This window comes from Chelonoidis abingdonii, chromosome 18 (genome assembly GCF_003597395.2).
Source record: "Chelonoidis abingdonii isolate Lonesome George chromosome 18, CheloAbing_2.0, whole genome shotgun sequence".
Taxonomy (NCBI): Eukaryota; Metazoa; Chordata; order Testudines; family Testudinidae; genus Chelonoidis; species Chelonoidis abingdonii.
Window position 1 is genome coordinate 1,022,235 of NC_133786.1, and position 15,987 is coordinate 1,038,221.

The 15,987-nt window shown below is 50.0% G+C and overlaps 2 protein-coding genes and 3 non-coding genes across 5 annotated transcripts in view; 3 read left to right on the forward strand and 2 right to left on the reverse strand.

Annotated features, from left to right (window-relative positions):
- Positions 1 to 15,987, forward strand: part of LOC116817058 (uncharacterized) — a 270,462-nt gene that overhangs the window by 101,775 nt on the left and 152,700 nt on the right. The window lies entirely within an intron of this gene.
- LOC116817142 (uncharacterized) overlaps positions 1 to 15,987 on the reverse strand; it is a 327,071-nt gene that overhangs the window by 68,318 nt on the left and 242,766 nt on the right.
- On the forward strand, positions 9,406 to 9,477 carry TRNAQ-UUG (transfer RNA glutamine (anticodon UUG)). The gene has a single exon. It is a non-coding gene; the product is annotated as a tRNA-Gln (tRNA).
- TRNAI-UAU (transfer RNA isoleucine (anticodon UAU)) lies at positions 12,321 to 12,415 on the forward strand. The gene is made up of 2 exons: positions 12,321 to 12,358; positions 12,380 to 12,415. It is a non-coding gene; the product is annotated as a tRNA-Ile (tRNA).
- TRNAS-AGA (transfer RNA serine (anticodon AGA)) lies at positions 14,238 to 14,319 on the reverse strand. Its single transcript has one exon. It is a non-coding gene; the product is annotated as a tRNA-Ser (tRNA).

Genomic DNA, 15,987 nt, shown 5'->3' on the forward strand with positions numbered 1-15,987 from the left:
CACAACTCACAGCTGAAACACAGTGGACTGACAAAACTGATTCAGAAATCAGAGATAATAATAAAGAATACATTCAAACCATGTCCCCAACAGACTAGTATTGGTATTTTCAGCAGAAATTTTCAGTTTTGGGAATTTTGTTTTCTCGTCAGCCTTGCAAGGAGCAGGGAGAAAATGTGGTTGCCTTCCTTAAGAAGCGGCTTGGCCTAGAACATTCTAGCTGTGGGTCACTGTCGTGGCCCTGCGAGAAACTGGTGGTATTTTATAATTTGGAACAGGTCCCAGGGTGTGGGAGATTATGAGCTGTTACCCTTTTGAGATAAAAACTAAGACAATACAGGATAGAGAAATTTTTTTTTTAGAAATTCTAGAGCTTTAGGACATTTTATTTTAAAGCAAGGGGTCTTTCTGAGCAGTTTTGTTTGCAGGACGCAAACATGTTTGATCTGTCATTGTACCAAAGGGGAGATGGTGTCTATGAGAAGAGTGAAGACTAAATGCATCCAATGAGAATAGGAGTGAAACCCATGCGTGCAGAGCACAATGGATGAGGGCCTCACCTTTAACACTCGGACACCTCATCTCAGCTGTCAAGAAGGCAGACAGGAGGAGCAATCTAAGGCCAGCACAGATAGGACACTAAGGTGTTTTTAATACTGAGCAGAAGCAGGGGCTGAAGAGTCCCTCTCACACCTGTGACCCTTGGGAAGACCTTCAGGAACAGACCGTGTTTGCATAGACGACACTACTCTGCTCCATAGCTATGCAGGCATGATTGGGGCTGCTTTCCAAATGACAGTTTTGGGCTGGTGGCGGTTACAAATCACTTTAGCACTGAGTTGGAATGAAATAGTTATTATCCTCCTGCAGGAGTGAGGCGCAGAACATACCTAGGTCTGTCTGATGGAAGGGGTAGCTGGCGGGAAATAGCTTTTATTGGATGCAATCGAAGCAATGAGGATCGCCCTAAACCAGTGGTTCCTCCAACATTTCACACTGTGCCTCTTATCCATGGCTAGCCCCCCGGAAAGCGCGGTCGAGAACCAGGGTGGGAGTGGACTGGCTTGCTGAGAGCGGGATGCATGACACAGGTAAGGGGGTCGTGCTGGGCCAGGGGCTCAGGCTCAGGATGAGGTAGAGTAGGCGAAGAGCTCGAGGACAGTGGCTGGTGGTGCTCCTTTGCCCTCCATTGGGGCTGGCATCAACTATGAGGTTGCCTCCAATGAAAGCTCTTTGCCCCCTCAGGAGCATTGCCTCCTTTTGGGAATCCATGCCACTTAAACTGGACCCATAGTCACTTAAGCAAGGGCTAGTGATGCCAAGCCCAGGGACAGGGAGCTATTGCCAGAGTGGCGGCCTGCCAGGTCACTGCTGGGGGGCTAGACAGGAACTCAAGTGCTCTGAGACACAGCCTCTGACCAGCCAGGCAGGAGTCCTCATCAGTGGGAGATCCTTTTTCCGAGGGACACTGTCACTGAGGGAAACCTCCTTCTTTCTGCACGTACCTGAGACTGACTTGGACCTTTCAGCACCCTTTCCTGCAGGAGCCTTCCTGTAGTGAGTCACCTTAGCAGGACACACCTGGGGAAACGCCTTACACCCCAAAGGAGTCATGCACCCCCACGCTTCCACAGAATCACAATGACCTCTCAGCCTGCGGTGTTAAACAGAAGATTTTATTAGTTGGTCTGATACAGCCTGGGAAAGTTCTTGTTCAGCACAGGACAGATACGAACGATTCAGGCAAGTCCATCTTCTGAGACCAACTCAGAGCTGGGCTATTCCCTTGAGTCCCAACCAGCAGAACCTCCTTGTTCACAACAGCCCACTCAGCCAGGCCCTTTGTTGTCCCTCTTCTGTCCTTTGTTCTAGATTTCCTGGCACTTGGTCACGGGCCTCCACTCTTTTTTGTTCTCTGAAGGACGGAATACACCGTGTAGAGGTCAAGTCAGAGAGTTTATTACACCAGCGCTGCGCAGTGTCACCTGACTTTTAGGCTCGCAACTAGTCAATTAATTGATTACAACAGAATAAATAGATCTTTTCCATGCGGCGGGGGAAGTGATGGGACTAGGCCAGTCCACACCCCGGAATAGTTTTGCAGCAAGACAAGATAAGCCTTAGCCAATGTTAACAGGTACATAATGTCTCCACCCGATGCGTCTCAGTTAGCAAGTCGACATATTTAATTATACTGTCATGTACATTCCCACTCTTGAACCTTCGCGTCCAAAGATGGGGTACCAGCATGAATTCTCTAAGCTTGTACTACCAGCTATAGAACCTGTTTAGCGCTTGCCGGCAACCAGGAGTTCCAGTTGCCGGGTACACTCTGGTCCCCCAAGATCCTGCCGGGAACCCAAGACCCAGGCCTCTGGAATTTAACCCAAGGAAAGTAACCTTCCCCAACCTTGCCTCTCCCAGGCTTCCCCTTCCTGGGTTACCTGGAGATCACTGTGATCAAACTCCTTGAATCACAACCAGAGAGGAAATTCACGTTCTCCCTCCTTCTCTTTCCCCTCCAGACTCTTCCTGAGAGAGAGTAATTGAACAGAGAGAAATTAGCCTCTCTCTTCCCCCTTCCTCCTTTCTCCCACCAATTCCCTGTGTCCAGCCAGTCCCTTGGGGTCTCACACAGAATACAAAAACAATCAGGTCTTTAAACACGAAAACTTTTAATTAAGCGAGGAAAACAGTACAAATTATATTTGTAATTGAGATGGATTAGGTTACAGGGCTTTCAGCTATATACACGGGAATACCCTCTCAGCCCAAAGCTATACAAGTTACAAATTTAAAATCCTTTCAGCAAAAATTAAGATCTTGACTCTTTCACCAAATGCATTTGCAATAAGAAAACAACATAAGCCTAACTCGCCTTATCTTCCTAGACACTATTCGATTATTAAGAGCCTGTATCAAGAGAGATGGAGAGGAAACCTGGTTGCACGTCTGGTCACTCTCAAACCCAGATAGAACAACCCCAAACTCTACAGCACACACACAACTTCCCTCCTCAGATTTGACAAAGTCTCCTGTCCCTGATTGGTCCTCTTGTCAGGTGACAGCCAAGCCTACTGAACTTGTAACCCTATATAGTCAAAGAGATATAATAGTACTTCCTGTGCTATTACTTTTCTTATCTGTTTATGGACACAATCTTTGATAAAATATTAGTATTTTAAATATATATGTTGAATTTTTCCGATTTTGGGGTCCCAGGATGGAGCAACTCCTTTGATTGTCCACCAGGTTCATTCTGGGGTTAAAGCAAAGAAAAAGTGAACGTATAGTTGCATAAAAGATTGTTGTTTGTGTGTCTTAAGGCAGGATTGGTTCGGAAGGAGGTGGAAGGATTGCCGTATCTTATCTGATATGTGCCATCTATAACTCAAGGTTGGATCTGTGGGAAGAACGTCTCCCTACAGAAGAGACTAACACAACAGGAAAAGGGATTCTTTGTTCAATCTGCAACTCTGAATAAGACACAATTCTTTAGTTCTGAGCTCCAAAACCTGGGAATTTGCTGACCAGGCCTATCTTAGCAAGCAAGGCTTTCTGTTTACCCCAGCTTTCTCTTAGCTGATCACTCTTTGCTAGGCCTCTGGTCCCTTGACCATACTCTGGACTTTGGGTCTGGAAAAGAGCTGGCACAATCCATAGAACAGGTTGTTATATAAACTGCACATGGATTTGAACCCTTCACACCCAGTAATGGCAAAGTTCTTGGTTCAGGCTTGTAGCAGCCATGGAATAAACTGCAGGTTGAAATCAAGCCTCTGGAGTCCATCCACAGCTGGGATGGGTCATTCAGTCCTTTGTACAGAGCTTCAGTTTGTAGCAAAATCCCTACAGAGGTATGAAGTAGGATTGAAAACAAGATGGAGACGAGGCATCAGCATTTTATAGTTTCTTGCCATGTGGTCTTTCCTTTCTCCAGCATGTGACATAGAAAAACCTTAGAGTTCTGTCCATAGGCAGGTCCCTGCATACCTTGCTGAGTTACAAGGTGTATTTCCCTTTTCTCAATGGGTCAATTGCATAGCCTATGGTCCTTAATGGGCCATCAAGCAGGCTAGGCAGAACTGACACCAAATTGTCTGGGGTGTTCCCCGGAAGCATAGCACAAGTTTGAAATATAGGCAGCATAGAGCCAATATTTATAAAGTCAACTACAAAAAATGATACACATCTAGAGATTGCATAATTCTAATCAGCCAATCATAACCTCTCCACAGACCCCTCACACGACAACCTTTCTACAATGTTGGCTGAAAATATAGAACAGTGGTTGCAATGGTGATCTATACAGTTACAGATTATGTCAATAAAATAACAGGAAGTGGCACGGCATCAGTGAGACTGATATTGGAATACTGCCTCCAGTTTTGGTGTCCTCATTTTAAAAAAATGTTTTGAAATTGAAGCTGGGGCAGCAAAGAGCCACCAAATGTTCTGAGGGCTGGAGAAAAATGCCTTCTAGTGAGCTATTGAAAGAGCTCAAACTGTTTAGCTTATCAAAAGAAAATTGATAGGTGACTTCACTGAAGTCTTGAAGTGCCTTAATGGAGAGAAAAGATTGCATATTAAAGGACTCTTTAATCTAGCAGAGAAAGGCATAACAAGACCCAGTGACTGGACGGTGACAAGAGACAAATTCATATTACGAAGAAGGCACAAAAATTCAACAGCGGGGATGTTTCACCACAGGAACAAGCTACCAAGGAAATTGGTGGATTCACAATCTCTTGATGTCATTTAATGAAGACTAGATGACTTTCTGGAATGTGTTTGCTCCTAAAGTAGCTATTGTGTCATACAGGAGGCCTGTGATATGAAGGGGGTTAGATTAAATTCTCTAATGGTCTCTTCTGGCCATAAAGTTGACTAATTTTTGAAAAAGTGAGTGTAGCATTGGGAGCAGCATCTGATGTTTTCCTGTCTAGCCGGCTTGCTTCCTGGAATGAACACTCCTTGAGTGGGGTGATCCACAGGGAGTAGCTCCAACCTCCAAAGTGCCTGGCCAGGGGCAGGACATTAGCACAGCAAGGGAGGGGTGTGGCAGTGACATCACAAAGGCCTTTGCAGGACTCAGACTATTGGTCAAAGGTGGTGGGAGGTGGTGACCTCACAGAGAGATGCTGACATCAGCCAGGCAGGACAGGGGTGAGGGGCCAGGGAAACCTCAGAGAACCCCTGTGGCTTTGCTTCAGCAAGTCTCCTTCTCCAGGTCTCTCTTTGAGGACTGAGAAGAGTATTCGGGTTCACATACTGGACTGAGCGCCAGGAGGAACCTCTTTCGAGTTTTCTCCTTTCCTTTCCTGATTTTACTAGAAAACAGGCCATCCCTGTTTAGAAGGTAAGAGCCTCTGGAGGTTTGAAACCTGTTCAGTCTGATCCATCTGGTGACAGTTGAATTTCTAGGCATGGAAAACATGAGCTTAAGGTGGCAGCAATTTTATTCTGCACCTGGGATTTTGTCCCTTAGAATCACTGGGAACATTAGGGTTTGTCCTTTTTGTTTCACCTTTTCCTCCATCCATCTCCTCCCTCCTTTCTTCTGTTCTTACCAGGAGAGAGGGCGTTGTGTGTGTCTTTTGTGCTTCTGGTGTTGTCCCTGTGAACATAATGTGTGTGTGTGTGTTGTGCGTGTGTGTGTGGGAGTGCTCTGGCAGCTTCCCACTATGGGAGGTCCACCCAAAAATGTGGGGCTGAAATAGTGCTTGGGCAGTGATCCCACCAGTGACCTGGGCCATCCTTTGGGCTCTCTGGTGAGAACCTCAGCCTCTCATCCTCAGTCTCTACCCTGATTGGCTGAGCAGGGGGTTATTGACAGGAAGGAGACTCAGGTCCTTGTTGTTCTCTTTTAAGATCAAGGAAATAAGTCATAACAGTTATATGTTTGATGAATTTTGCTGCTTCTCTGCATTAATGGTCTCTGAGCAGTTCATGATTCTCTCTAACATTGCAGTTCTCCTCAAATACTTGCTGAATAGTTACTGTGCACTGTTGTTGGTCTGGAGCTCATCTGAGAGCACTTTACTCAGGTCATTCAAAGTCTGAAATTCAAGATCCGATGGTTAGTTTGAAAATCAGGGCTCTTGGGTCCTACTCCCAACTCTGCCACTGACTGGCTGGCTGTGTGACCTAAGACAAGTCAATTCTCCTTTCTCAGCCTTAGCTTCTCCCTCTTTCAAGTAGGGATAATAATGATCCTGCTCCTACCTACCTTATGGTATGTGGAGGCAGGGCCGGCTCTAGTTTTTGCTGCCCCAAGCAAAAAAAATTGTTCTGCCCCCCCATCCCCCTGCTGCCCGAGCCCTGGGCTCCCCCCCACCCCGCACCCCCTGCTCCCCAGCTCTGGGCTCTCCCCTCACCCCCACCCCCTGCCGCCCCAGCCCTGGGCTCTCTCCTGACCTCACCCCCTGCTGTCCAGCCTGGGCTCTCTTCCCCACACATGCACCCCTGCCAAGTCAGCCCTGGGCTCTCGCACACACACACCCCCATGCTGCCCCAGCTCTGGGCTCCCCTTCCCCCCCACCAGTGCCCCCCACCCACACTGCGGCCCACCCCCCTGGGCTCCTCCCCCACCTGCACCCTCTCTTCTTCCCCAGCCCTGGGTCACTGGTAACTTGCTCCAGGGTGGGTCATTTCAGCAGGAATTTTGGATGTGCACAGAAACACAGACAGGATTGGTTCCACATGGTTACAGAGCTGCAGTAAAGTGGAACATTTTCAGCTTGTGTGATTGGAAGATATCTGGATGCATATTGTAAGACTGTCCTCCATAAATGAGGAAAAGTTGAGGTGCCTTTATTATTCTTTTGTTCCACTCTTTGTTTCTATGGGGAATTTGCCAATGCAATATCACTGTCTTCCTTTTAAACAAACAAACAAAAAGGCAATGGCTGTTGAAAATAGCAATTCCAGTCCTAAAAAACTCTGGGAAGCATTTCTTGCTCAATTTTATCCTACTTTTTCTACAGCAAATTACAGTAGATCAGTATATTTGATTGGGAGAAATGAAGTACCAGCTGCCCAAACTGAGCTTGAGCACTCCTGAATTTTGAGGTGTTCAAATCTGGAAGGCAGGTGCTAGATTCCCTTTCTGCATATTAGCTAAATCTGGAAAGGAAAAGTCAATTTCTGCTTCCATGGCTCAGAAGTGGAAATCCTCCTACATGCCTGGTACTGTATCTAAAGCTGCCCAGGTCAGTAGAGCCTCCCCTCCCTTACTTTTCATTTTAAATTCTAGTGGACCCACATACCTCCTTGCTAGGCTTCAGATAGAGAGGGGCACTGTCCATTTAGTCCCCCCAATTCCTTCTTTGGGGGCTGCAAGGTGGGGTCACACCAGTATCCCTAATCCAGTCTGGGATGTCTTCGAAGGGATATCTGGGCCAAAGCCTTCTACTCCTTGGGCACACTTGTTGCCCATTCACAGTGCCACCCCGCTCTAGCAGTGAGCTCTCCAGTCACAGCAAGCTGCAGCATGAGGTTTCAGCTACCAATACTCCCTCCCACTCCCTGGTAGTGCCCAAGGGAATGCTGGGAAATGTAGTTCTTTCCCTGCTCCATGGCTGGCTCTATAGGCAGGGAGCTAACCAAGGAACTACAGCTTCCAGGGCCCCCTGTTGATGCTCAGCTCCCAGGCTGGATCTCTCCTAGCTGCCGCCCCTGCACATGGGCTGCCCCAAGCACCTGCTTGCTTTGCTGGTGCCTAGAGCCCCTTGGACCGACACATGTTTGTTTTCATCCTCTGAGCAGGAAAACTACAAAAGCTCTCTTCTTTTGTACTGGGGCAGGCAAAAATGAGGTGACACTAAATTATTCTGATTGCTAAAAGCAGGTTTAGGAAGTTGTGTATTTTTGAAAAAAAAAATAAAAAAAATAATATTGATCCTTCTAACTAGCAGCATGAGATAAAAAAAGAAACATGGACAAACCTTGTCAGTAACGGCTAATGTCCTAAATGGGAAATCAGCAGCGGTTTGTAGCTGGGGGAGACGTACAGTCTGAATGTGTATGACCCGACCCCAGCCCCCATCCCCACATAGCAGTAGGGCTTGGCACTCTCTCTGTGCATTGGTGTGGTGGCTGAGTGGTTAACCAAGCAGTGACAATCCAAGGAGGTTCCCTGAGTCGGTTTCACTCCCTCAGGAGATTCTGCACAATAAAAATTCTGTGCACAATAGTTTTAAAATTCTGCATATTTTATTTCCCAATAAATAAATGTGGAGGCTCCAGCATGGCAGTGGGGAGCACAGGCTCCTGGATGCACACAGAGGTGGGAGATCACCCTGCAGCCCCCTCTCCCCTCCAGGGAAACAGACTCTGTGGTGAGGCTGCACCTCTCTGCTGCCTACTCCAGGAGCCCCCAAAAGACTCCCCAGAACTGCTCATGACCACTCCTGTGGCTTCCCTTTGCTTCCCCATCTGAAAGCCTGAGCAGCTGGCGCCAAGCAATTTGAAAGGGCCCGGGCGCTCCTGCCACCACTACCAGCAGCACAGTGTGCCTAAAGCAGATTCCTGCTCACCCTCACTTCGCACGGCGCACCACTCCCAGAAGCATCTGGCACATCCCAGCGGCCCCTGTGGGGTGTATCTCTTGCACGTTGCCCCCGCCCCAAGTGCCAACTCTGCCATTGGAACTGTGGCAATGGGAGCTGCAGGGGTGATGCCTGCGGGCAGTGCTGCCAGGAGACCCCCCCCAGCCTCCTCCATGTAGGAGTTGTGCCAGAGGGGGGTGTGGATCACTTTAAGGAGCTGCCTGAGATAGGTGCCACACCCCCACACCCCAACCCCCTGCTCCAGCCCAGAACCTGCACGTCATGAAACCAAACTCCCTCCCAGAACCCACCACTGCCCCCCTTGCACCCCAACCCCCTGCCCCAGCCCAGATTCCACACCCCACCCACACCCTAACTCCATCCCAGAGCCCGCCACCGCCCCCCCACCCCGCTTTGTTGGCGGCTTTGTTCCAGCGGCTGGGGAAACACCACAACATTAAAGAAACCAACGGTGCCAAGTCCTGCAGCGTCGCCTGTGGGATTTCCACAAGAGCATCCAGGCTGGGGAGCCAGTCAGTGTGTGACTGTACAACCGGATCAAGCGACAGCTGGCCGAGTTCCAGGAGATGAGGCTGCAGCTGGCCGATATGAGCGGGAGCACCGAGTGAAAGGATGGGCAGCTCCCCTAACATTTTTGTGGCCTGCAGGGAATGGAGACAAAGCAGGGGGAAGTGAGGAATCAGGGCAGGACCTGCGTATCTAATAGTGCAGGACCACAGTCGATGGAGGAGGAGAGAGAGTCCCACAAGAGGAAGCTGCTAGTGGGAAGCAATAAGTGCAGGGTACAAACCAGCCAGCTGAGAGTCACAGGGGTCTAGAAAATGAAATGGCAGCAGGTCCCATGGTGTAATGGGCAGCACTCAGGACTTTGGATCCTGGAATCTGAGTTTAAATCTCAGTGGGACCTCCTGGAGCAATCCTGGTTTCCTGCAAAGCTATAGAGCTCAATGTGCTTGGCTCCCCTTTCTCAGGGAGAACTAGAGGGATTTTTTTTCCCTCCTGCTGGGTGACTGATGCCCACTGCAGATAGGTCTTTGGTCCAGCCGGTTCAATGAGCTGGCTGCTATAGGTTGCGGTCCTTGAACTTAACACTCTGGCTGGAGAGCCCTGCAGGTTGACCATATGGTTGTTTCTCACTGCTTCACCTGACGTCCACAGCTTTGGTCCCTGCAGCTGCCAAACTCTTCCTCTTGCTCACATGGCATTCAAAGGAAGGAGTGCCAGGGCCAGGCTTCATAATCAGGGCTAGGCAGGAAGGAGGAAGAGTCCCACGCTGGAGCCCAACACACCTTTCCTGCACTGGGCACCTAGAGCAGAGGCGGCTGGTGCTGACAGCTCCAAGGGAAGGCTTAAAAGCCACAGAGCAACCGAGGGCAGGGCAAGAGGAGGAGATAACCATGTCTATGTGTGGCTAGCAGACAGCCACAAAGACACTCGGCAGCCTGCTCTCTGCCATGCCAAACCCCACTGAAGGTCACCCACAGACCAGCATTCGTTCTGTGGCCAGCATCACAAGGTGGGTTGAAAAGCAGGTAGGGGCCTCTGACCGTTCCCACTCAAGGGGCTCCTTTTGCGGTGGGGCAGGAGATATTTCCCCAAGAGGCTCTTTCCCAGCTGCTGAGAAGCACAGAAGTACCTGGTGTTTGTTCTTACGGTGAAAGGGGTTAATACATTTAGGCGGTCTGGCTAGCTCAGCTGGCAAGCACCTCTGGCTCTTACTCTGAAAGTCGAAGTTACAAATTCCCTGTTTGGGTGCTTGGGGCTCTTCTTCAACAATACAACACACACATCTGCCTAAGCCCCCACCCAGTAACCTGGGGAAAACTAGCGCTGGCCACTGGGTGCCTCTAAGAGGCGATACTTTCCCCACTCACAACCACTGAGTGTAGAAAAGAAACTTTAATAAAAAGGAAGAAAATCACCTTGTATTAACTTGGGAAAACACCACAATGAGGATTCATAACACACTATGAGCAAAACACCTGCCCCACAGAGCGCTGGGCAGTGGCCTTTTGCCCAGGGCTCTTAAATCCAGACACCAAAAGCTCTGTGGATGTGCCCCTCCCTTCACTGCACCTCACCCATGGCTGCCGTCCTGGGTCAATGAAAACCCAGAGTTCAACTCTCACCTCCTGCGGAGAAAGTCCTTTCTCCCTCTGCTGTCTGGCCACATTGCCGGCCACTTGCCGTTCCACCCTGTCACCGCTCTGCTGACTACCGTCTCTGTTCTGGGACATCTTGTGGTCTCACCAGAAACGGAACAGGCTACCTAAACGCAGGGCCACCCAGAGGATTCGGGGGCCTGGGGCAAAGTGGTGGAGCGGACATAAAAAAAGGAGCCACCCGCTGCGACATTTGTACTCAGTGGGCAGCATCCGAGTCTTCAGTGGCAGCAGGTCCTTCACTTGCACTGCGTCTTTGGCACCACTGAAAGACCCGCTGTGGAAGTGAATCCAAAGACCCGGACCGCTGCCGAATGAGTAAAAATTATTAAAAAGGCACCTTTAGCCAGGGAAGGAATTCTCGGCCAGGGCTTGCGGGGCCACTGCAGGGCCCGGGGCTGGGGCAAATTGCCCCCCTTGCCCCCCCAGGGTAGCCCTGCCTAAAAGTGGGGGCCACCAGAGCCCAAACAGTTGCCCCACACTTCCACTCGAGGCCACGCCCCTGCGCCACCCCTTCTCCCCAAGCCCCCACTCCTACGCTGCCTTATCCTCCAAAGACCCCTCCTCCAGCTCACTGCTCTCCGTCCCCTCCCCCCATCATTCACCCTTACGGTCATTACAAAGTGGCAAGGCAGAACCCTCCCATTTTTAAAAGTCCTGGGATGTTGTTCCCCCCTGTTCAGGCACCCCTGGGTCCCAGCACTTCACACAGCTCTCACTGATTTCAGCTGTTAGTGAGGGAGCCTCACTGCTAGCGCAGCCTCGGCAGTTTCTTGCATGAGAGACACACTGTCCCAAAGCAGGACTAATGCTTAGACCTGGTTATCAGTGATTTCAGATTTGTTGGTCTTGCAGCAAGACTCTACAGTGAGTCTTAATCAGCTCTGTTATTACACTGGGAAGAACAAAAGGGTCAAATGATGCCTGGAATCCTTAAGAAAGAATCCACCCTACCGAGTACACCACTTGTCGCTACCTGCTCTCAGCTCCACTGAGAATGTTTTGGGTCACTCTTTGGCTTTATCAGCCTAGGGGGTTCTCAAAAAATGCTGCTTGATGGGTGCTCCAGTGGCACAATTGTTAGCGGCCAGCACTTATAGAGCAGTGTTGAGAGGAGCTATGCTGAGTTGGGAGTTCAGACCTCACCTGGAGCACTGGTTTCCATTAACCACATGGTATCACCCCCTCATTTGGTCTTGTGGAATGTAGAACTCCAGCCCAGGGGAGCCGAAGAGGAGGAGTCAATAATGCCCCTTCAATTATTACCTCCTCTCCAGAGTGTAGGGTCAGAATCTACAGTCCTTTCTACCCATCAGCCCTGTGCCAGGATCCCTCAAGCAGAGCCTAGAGTCCACCAATGGTGTGCATCTGTACCATTGACAAAGACTAAGTGACAGGGACAAAACACTCAAATCCTGCCTGGTGCAGGAGCCAGCTGCCTGTACCATTGACAAAGACAAATGACAGGGACAAAACACTCAAATCGCTGCGTGGTCCTGGGAGCCAGTTTGCTCTTCAAAATTATGTCGTTGGTAACATTTCCAGGTCTGGGAATGTCCCACAATTGGGAGAGAAGTGATGAGTTGGTGCTCCAGTGGCACAATTGGTTAGTGCACAGCACTTATATGAGCAGTGCTAAGAGGAGCTATGCTGAGGTTGTGAGTTCAAGCCTCACTTGGAGCACTGGTTTTCATTAACCACACGGCATCACCCCTCCTTTGGCCCTGTGAAAGTAGAATTTTAGCCCTGGGACACTGAGGAGGAGAGGAGTCAAAAATGCCCCATTCAATTATTACCTCCTCTCCAGAGCGCAGGTCAGAATCTTATAGTCCTTTCTCTCCCACCAGCCCCTGTGCCAGGATCCCTCAAGCCAGAGCCTAGAGTCCACCATGGCGTGCGTCTGTACTATTGACAAAGACTAAGCGACAGGGACAAAACACTCAAATCCCGCCTGGTGCAGGGAGCCAGGTTTGCTTTTCAAATTCTGTCATTCGTACATTTCCAGGTCTGGGAATGTCCCACAGCAGCATTTAATGGGAAGCTGCCTGCAGAACAGATACACTGCACAGAGCTCCTGTGGAGGAGGGGTGGGAATTAGTAACATTTTGAGGATTGTTGGGAAATGAGCCTTTGCTGACAAGGTTTGTCTCTGTTCATGTTTCACCTTCAGGTGTTATGCTGAGGGATCTTTAGTTTATTTTTCTGAGGTTAATAACTATCTCCTCAACTTTATTTACTCAACTTAAAAATTGGTGTCCATTTTTGCATCTCCCTGAAAAAATACAACTGACACGTGTGGCTTTCTACAGGGGGGTCATGATGTTAAAGTTGGGGAATTCAGTCTCTATGCTTCTGCGGGAAGTGTTGTTTTTTTACAGCTGCCTCGCTGCCAGGCACACTGGGCTGTTTGCTGCACCCACTCTCCTTTCCAGGTGGTCCCTGCTGAACCCTGGGAGGCTGCGCTGCCGTGCTGGGGTGACTCTGCAGGTGAAGAAGCTGCTGTGGAGCAATGTAGAGCAGGTGCAGGAAGGACACAGGGTCACTATTCACATTCTGAACTGCACAATTTCCAAATTTGGGAATAGATTCATAGATTCATAGACTTGAGTCAGAAAGGGACCATTATGATCATCTAGTCTGACCTCCTGCACAATGCAGGCCACAGAATCTCACCCACTCACTCCTCTAACAAACTCCTGACCTATGTCTGAGTTATTGAAGTCCTCAAATCATGACTTAAAGACCTCAAGGTGCAGGGAATCCTCCAGCAGGTGACCCCTGCCCCATGCTGCAGAGAAGTCAAAAATGTCTGAGAACAATTCTAAGGGGAAGGTGAATGCAGAGCAATGACACTGGAGAGGCCCAGACCTCCAATGGGGACAGCGTGGAAATTAATAATGGGAAGATCATTTGCAAAATTAGCCGCCACTGACAAGATTTGTCTCTGTTCCTATTTCACGCTGTGCTGTTAGTTAGAGGAATCAGTACAGATTTTTTACCATATTAATTAAACACTTAATTTTATTTAACCGAGCCAAAAACTTAGTGTCACTTATTTTTTCTCTGTCCTAGCAAGAATGAATTGAATTTTGTGACTTTCTGGAAAGTGCAGTGAGATTAAATGTGGGGAATTCAGTCTCTGTGTTTGTGAGCTGATGTTTTCCTCTCACAGGTCAGTGCCTGCATTGAAATACCAAGAGAGATCTAAGGGCTGGTGTACGCTGGGCACGGAACTGGCAGAGCAAAGTCTCTCAGGGTGTGAAAAACCCCCACTCTCAAACCCATAGGGTTAAGCTGACCTAAGCCCTAGTTAGATAGTGCTAAAGAAAAGGAAGAATTCTTCTGTCAATGCAGCTATTACAGGGATGAGAAAAACCCTCCAATCGCTGCCTGCTCCAAAGTGCCACAGCAGCATTTTAAGTGTAGACGGAGTGAAACTAATTCTGGCTCCAGTTCACACTATGGATGCTCAGGCACTAAGTCTACAATAACAACACAGTACTTGCATAGCTGGCAGGATTTGAACCTGCAGAGGCAGACCCCAATGGATTTCTAGTCCATCACCTTAACCACTCAGCCACAACTACTTGACACCCATTTGTTTCACTACACGATGATTCAGTTCTCACTGAACTGTCACTTCCATTGTTTGCTCAGACCTGCTTCCCCAGCACACTCACGGTTGCACATCAGTGTAAGTGTGTCCTTGGCTGAACAGGGAGAATTCCTGCCCATTTCCCTTCCGGCTGGAGCGGATGAGAGTGTGTTTGTGTGAACGACATTGTTGTAGATTGTTGTTCATTCCCTACTTTGATAATTCAGACAGTCCCTTTCCTAGTCAAATCTCCAGCGCATCATTCCAATAGCCGGGGGCAGGATTTCTCTGGGGCACTGAAATATTTCCGGGGGCTGGTTCATGAACTCAGCCTTGCATTCCACCCTTGATGTTTCCTGGACTAACAAGAGCAGCAGAAAGAAAGAACCAAGCCAGTATCTCCCTGGCAGGGATGCAGGTGCCACGTCCCCTCTGTCTGACCATCACCATCGCAGGAGAGAAGCGTTCACTGGAATCGAATGCCCTGGCTCAGATCAGAGACACAGGGAGGTTTTGCTGTTCATGGATCTGTGCAAAGGAAATAGTGTGTCTGTGTGAAATTGAGCTGGGAAATGAAACGTCCAACATGGTGGCCCAATGCCCTAAGGAATGTGGGTGAAGGACTTGGGCTGAGAAATTATTTAACAGGGTTGTTTCAATTTATTGGCCTGATTAAAACTATGGCTAAAAGTCCCCTGTAACAGGGGCTGCAGGTCAGGACAGGCAGTTCTGTGCAGAGTGTTCAGAGCTGCCCTTTATCTGCCCTTTCTCTGCACCATCCCTGCTCCCAGAATGCACCAGGCCCTGGACTGAACTCTTCCCCTGTTGGTTGAGCTGGTTTCATTTGCTATGATCCTGTTGGATGCAGGGCCAGAGCTACCATTTAGGCAGCCTAGGAAATCGCCTAGGGTGCCAGGATTATTCAGGGGGTGGCATTTTGCTGGGGGTGGGGGGGCACCAGGCGGCTCCGGTTGACCTGCCGCAGGCATGCCTGCAGATGGTCCGTTGCTCCGCGGCTCTGGTGGAGCTGCCGCAGTCATGCCTGCGGCCGGTCGGCTGCTCATGCGGCTCGATGTACCTCCCGCAGGCATGCCTGTGGCAGCTTCACCGGAGCCGCGGAGCAATGGACCCTCCGCAGGAATGACTGCGAGAGCTCCACCGGAGCCACGGGATCAGCGTGAGGGGCGGCGAAATGGCCGTGCGCCTAGGGCGCAAGAAACCCTAGTGCCGGTCCTGGTTGGATGGGTGGGGGGGAAGTGACAGTCCCACCCCAGAGTCAACACCCCTGTCACCCAGCACCCTTACCCCCAGCAGTGCAGGTCAGCCAAGAGTTGGGCCCTGCCAGGTGCTCAGGGGCATCTATCCTGCAGCTGGGGGCTCTCCTCAGCCTGGTCTGTGGGAGCTCATGCACTAATGGGGCAGTGGCAGCAGCCGCGCGGTGGGTTGGGCTGGTGACCCGGGTCCATCTCCTGGGGTCGGCTGGGTTCACGCTCAGGCGACTGGCCCCAGCCACTGGCCAAGCCCCACTGCCATGCTGCTGCTGTTACCGCACTAGCCCCTCACGCCCCCATTCGCTCACTGAAGCCAGGAGAAGGTTTGCAGGGATGAGGTGGGAAGGGTTTGACCCCAATATCCCAGAGCTGATTCTCCCCACAAAGGA